Raw genomic sequence first — 6,000 nt, 5'->3', positions numbered from 1 at the left:
GTAAAAAAAGCAAGGATGGTCACTAATTTTTAAAACAACATAATGATTGTAGCTTTCTTTCTGCATAAACATATATGACAATTGTCAACTGGGCATCCATTAAATTCAGAAAAGGGTATCTTTCTTTTTCAATGTGAAGACATCATTTTGGTTCGTCCCAATTAAAAATTAAATTCAGAAATTTGTAATTAAAAAAACATCAGAAACAACTAATCAAACAAATAAGCAACTTATAGTCGAAATAAGCATTCCAACTCCAAGTTTGGAAGATTCAATCATGGTGGGATGTCAAATCCACCAAGCAAATTACACCCTTTGTTTACAAATAAAATGTAATATAATAGTAAAATGGGGTATCGATCCTTAGGGAAATGGTTGTATTCAATAACAAATGCAATCCAATAGAACTAGTGTAAATAAACTAACTAACTACAATTAAACTAAAGCGGGGGGGGGGGGGGGGGGGTTGATTGCTTGAAAACTAAAAGACTTGAATAAATAAAAAGCTTGCAATTAAGCAAGATGATGAGATGCTCAAATATTAGACAGAATTGGTCAACCACGGCAATTCAACACAATGGACATTTGTGTGTTTATCATTAGGATTCAATATGAAGCTTATCATTCATCCCAAATTGGTTATAGCAATCATGAAACATGATATGCCAAGATTCCTCATAGGTAGTATGGAGGTTGGGGAAGCCCACAACACACCTTTTTAATCAAAATCAAGGATTCATTTGAAGCAATTGAACCCAAGAAGTTGATTAGCCTTAAGATTGAAGGAATCACCAATTCCTAGAGGATGTCAATGATTACATATCCATAAAGGAGTCATGATTGCTAGAGATGATTTCTACCATCATAAAGCTCTTGTTCTAAGTAAAATCAATGATTCAATGCTAAACCAAAGAAATAAACCAACAATTTCTCATTCAAGTACCAAGATCATGATCAAAGTATTAAACAAGCATAAGAAATATAAACAAGAATCATAAACATAAGATAAATGACCATTAAGCAAAAGTCCTTCAAAACCCACAAATATCTAAGGGTTTTAGCCAAAGTTGACCAAAATAGAGAAACTAGACACTCATGGCAACAAAATAACAATCACAAAAGTGTTTTTGCATCATGAATCTACCAATTACTTAGAAAGATGAGAAGAATGAGTATCAATCTACAAACTAACTGGGTGACCATCGTTAATTCACTCACTGATCGTTTACACTGATGTTCATTTACGCTAATGGCATGACTCACAGATGTAACTTCCTTATCTCAACGATAACTTTTTGGATGACGTCTAATAGATCATCATTATCCTGGGATACGCTATTTTTACGACGCATCTCTTTAATCATAATTACGTAAAAAGGAAGAAACTTTTTGGTATAAATTGGGAATTCCCCGTCCTAGTTCACTTTACAAGATATTCAAGCAATTGGATATCTCTCTCTATCTCTTTCTCTCTCTCTCTCTCTAAAAAAAGGACTCAACCATCATCTCTCTCAAAGCTTTCACCATGCCTAATCCTCTTGTATGAGTTTTCCCCCAACGCTAATGTCGTCAAAGGTGCTCATGCCCCCGACTCTCCCATCATTCAAGTGAACAATGTGGTGTTCTTTGATGAAATTCCAAAGCAATTCGCAAACTCAAGAATCGAATACTTCGTCAACTATGTCAAGAGTTATCTTCTTCAATATGCCTTCTGTGAGTTTCCAGACCCATTCTACGCTAAACAAGTATGTGAGTTCTACTATTCATGCTTTGTTGATTTTCATGCTCGAACCATTACTGGAATCATTGGAGATGGCCAAATTAGAGTTACTGTTGATGTGGAATCTTTTCCAACTGCTCTTTGTCTTCCTCGTTTTGAAGATTACTCTGAAACTCCCTCTGAAGAAAGTTGCAAGTTTGTTCGTGAAAAATTAGGGTATGAATTCAAACTTAAGGGCATCAATCGTGATCCATACAAGAACACCCTTTTTAGTGTTTTAATGTAGGATGCAAGTATTTGATAGGAGTTATTGACAAATGTCTTGGATACAAAAAATGGAGTTTGGATCAACTGAATCTCTTTGAGCAAAGGATCTTATGTTCTATCTTAAACAACAAAAGACTGGATTTTGATCAAAATTTTCTTTATCAAGTGATTGACTGCATCATTGGGAATAAGAAGCCAGCGTATGTTCCTTATCCATGTTGGCTTGGACTGATCTTATCGCATAAGGAATGATATGTTGATAGTCATGGGGTTATCATTCCAATTCCTGCCCTTTCCTCAAAGATTATTAATGTCGCCCCATCTGAAGGTAACTTGCCTATTACTATGAGGATGCAAAAATGTATTGAAAAACCTTATGTGGTTGAATCCTCAGACTCTAGAGAGGATAATAAAGATGATAACAAAGAAAAAACTGATGAAGACACTGATAAAGATAATGGTGATGATGATTATGAAGAAAGCGTTGGTAATAAAGAAGGGGCTGATGAAGAAGAAGACTCTGATAAAGATGAAGAAGAATCAACCACTGATAAAGGAAAAGACTCTGCTCGGGGAATGAACTCTCCTCCAAGGATGAATAATCACATTCGATTTTCATCAACTTCTTCATCCAATCCCTCTACAAATATTGTTGTACAACATGGATCAAACCCACCTTTAGTGGGAACCGCTAAGCCAATGGTCCAAGATGTAACTTCTCCAAAATGAGCATCTCTTCCTCTTCCTCCTCACGGTGAGACTATTCCTCCTATGCCAACTCTTATTAAGACTTTTTTCTTTTCATCAGGATGATCAGGAAGAATCTAGCTCTAATTTTCAAACTAATGTGCTTTCTCAACTCTCTTTAATTTTATAATTACTCAATCACTGGGTAAAAGGTTGACTAAAGTAGAGAAGGATGTGGCTAAGATGAAGCAACTTATGGAATTAGGTGATGATGATGATGATGATATGGTTGTTGATGAAACCCCACAAAATTCTCCAGGTGATAACCCTCCTCCATCTCCACCTCCATTAACAAATCTTCCTCCACCACCTCCTACACCATCTCATTCTCCTCCTCACACTCCTTCACCATATTATTGTTCTCCTCCCCAATCTGATGTTGCCAAAAGGGGGAGATCAATAATCAAAGGTTCTCTAATCAGCAAATGCAAATGGTGGTAGTTGCACCAACTCCATCTCAACCTGAGATGCGTGAAACTGGAAAGGTTGAAACTGAATTTCAAAAGGGAATTATTGTTTCTGCTGAGATTCCAGACGCTGATACAACAATTTATCAGTCCATTTCAGACATTGGTGATCAATCAGAGACCGATAACTATGAAGGGTTTCTTGATCTTGGATTTATGCCACCAGCTATTGTTCCTGTTGTCCCTTTAAATGTTGTCTACCCTGATCTTAATTTGAGGGGGAGGTTCCTCAATGAACTAATAGTGTCATTGGGTCTGGTAATGATCAACTAAATATGTGAAAGAGAAAGGCCTCCTTATCAGGGGGAGCTCATGACACTAAAGCTGGAAGTTCTACTATTGGTATTCCTTCAACACTTTCTCATTCCAAAAAAATCAAGCTTATTTTTGACATGAATAAATTGGCCAAAATATGGAAATTATCTATTGATGAAGTAATAGAAATCATGATGTAGAATAATGTTGCTATTCAATAGAAGAAACAAGCTAGAAAAGGAGAATGTATGTCTGGAAAACTTGCTCAAGCTCTTGCTTCCGTTGATGAAAGAACTAATGATCAAGTCAAGAAAATTGAACTCTTCAATAACAGTGTGGAGAAAAAACACAGGGTTTCAGAACTAAATGAACAAATTGAAAGGAAGAAGTTTGGTGATGTTCTGACTCAAAGAACAAATCTTGATCCCACTATTAAAGTGAGATGCACCAAAACTAGGAACGAGTCACTGAAGCTTCACTTGGTAAGGAAGAAGTCTGAATATGAATACACTGGGGTTGTATTTGCCTCTGAGCTAATCAAATCTGGATACAACAAGTGGATGCAAATTTAAGAAATTGTTGATAAACACAAGGGTATTCATGCTCGGGATGTGAAGTCGGCAATTCAGTAGCTACTCAACAAAGTCAAGAAGTTGAACCTTGTGTCATCAGATGGTCCATCAAGACCATCCTCCTCAGGATGAACAGATGCTCCTAGACAGTCCAAGAATACCAAGTTTCTTCTTCCTTATGGAACTCAGTACATCAACAATGAATTACCAATGAGTGTTGAACATGTTCATTCTGATGGGTTTTGGTCATAAGACATCCTATGTGCTCATACAAACCCTAAAGCTTGGATCTAGGTTTCTCTATTGTACATACTTTGAATCCAAGACTTTGAACCCTAATTCTAACATATGGAAATCAGAATTCACATGTAAATAGGCTTAAGAACATACCTTGATTGTTATATAGCAATAACAATCCAATTCCTCCTTGAATTGACCTTGGAAAGCAGAGAGTCACAAGTGTCACTCCTCTAATGGCTCACAAACACCATAAGCAAGTGGAGAAGGTATAAAGAGAGAGAAGAGAGGTTAGAATTCGTATCTAGGACTTCTTGGGAAGGGATACACGAATTCATGACCCTAGGGGTGTTTATATAGGTGTAGAGATAGGGTTTCAGTCATTATCCTTATCTAGTTGATTATCCATTAAGCAACCAATAAGATAATCCTTGAATCCTTATCATACTCGAATTCTAAGGCTTTCCATCCTTAAATTCGTTCACCATACTTATAAGATAATTCTTACCTTATTTTGTAACTATCACATAATTACAATTCAGCCCCTCTAGTTTAATTAATTACACTTGATCACAAAATTAATTCTTAATTAATTATTGACGAATATTAATTAAACAAATATGATTTCTCCTTTAATATATTATTCTTATAACATATTAATAAATCATATTATCCTCTCTCTCTATTTATTTCTCCAATCAAGTTGCTTTGGTGAAGGCAACCCAAAAGGACCATGCACCATCGGGTCAAGTACATACCAAAATAGTTATGGACTTAGACACTAATCCAACAGTCTCCCACTTGGATAAGTCTAACAACTATTCTGCGTATGACTTCGGATCCTGATCTGCAATCGTAGCTTTCCAAAGCCGCTGTCAACTCTGATCATATCAAATACGCGTGTCCTTAGATAAGGGATCACATATTCCTCCATTCTAGATATCGTATGAGATATGATTTCAAATCATTTTCTTTGTACTATATCTCGATTCCCGATTTATGACGACTGACTAATTGAACAAATCAAATTAGCCCTAGCCCGGCCGAGCATTTATGTTTGTCATCACTAAATCATCGAGGGGCCCAAAGATATCGCTTTTATTCTACTTTGAATAAAAGGAACGGATAAACTTTGATACAATGCTTGCTTGTACTCACACACCGAATCACACACAACAATATGTTTTATAACACCAAGTTACTGGTGCGTTTACATATTATCAATGTGTAACCGATTTGCAAGATACAACTCACACATCTCGGTTTCAAGAATATAAGATGTTATCATCTCACCAATCACTCGTGATACAATCCATGGAGTGATCCAAGTGAGCGTGGGTCTAATCCAATGCTCAAATCACATTCATAAGCACTCATGAACATTGCAGCAAACATTTGCTTATGTCTAATACTCTTTTAGACAATCCACATACCAATTCACGACAGTCTTCATTCATATCTACTTCCAACATATGAACGACTGTGGCCCGTTCGAATAATTCGATTATTCTTAATAAATTCAATTATTCTGGAAGTCAAAACATGCAAATGTGAAACACAAGAATAATACTAATCCCATATGGCCTCAAACCTTTGAGTATAAATAAAACACCTTTTATTTATCACCATATCGATTACTCATTATTTGTCGTTTCGGGTAATCAACTTCTTACTTGAATTACAACACTTGTCCCATGCTCCTAGCATGCACACAATGTTTACCTATGGTTCTTAC

Source organism: Lactuca serriola, chromosome 8, assembly GCF_051521515.1.
Source record: "Lactuca serriola cultivar US96UC23 chromosome 8, Lser_US96UC23_V15, whole genome shotgun sequence".
Lineage (NCBI taxonomy): Eukaryota > Viridiplantae > Streptophyta > Magnoliopsida > Asterales > Asteraceae > Lactuca > Lactuca serriola.
Note: the sequence above shows the minus strand (reverse complement) of the source record.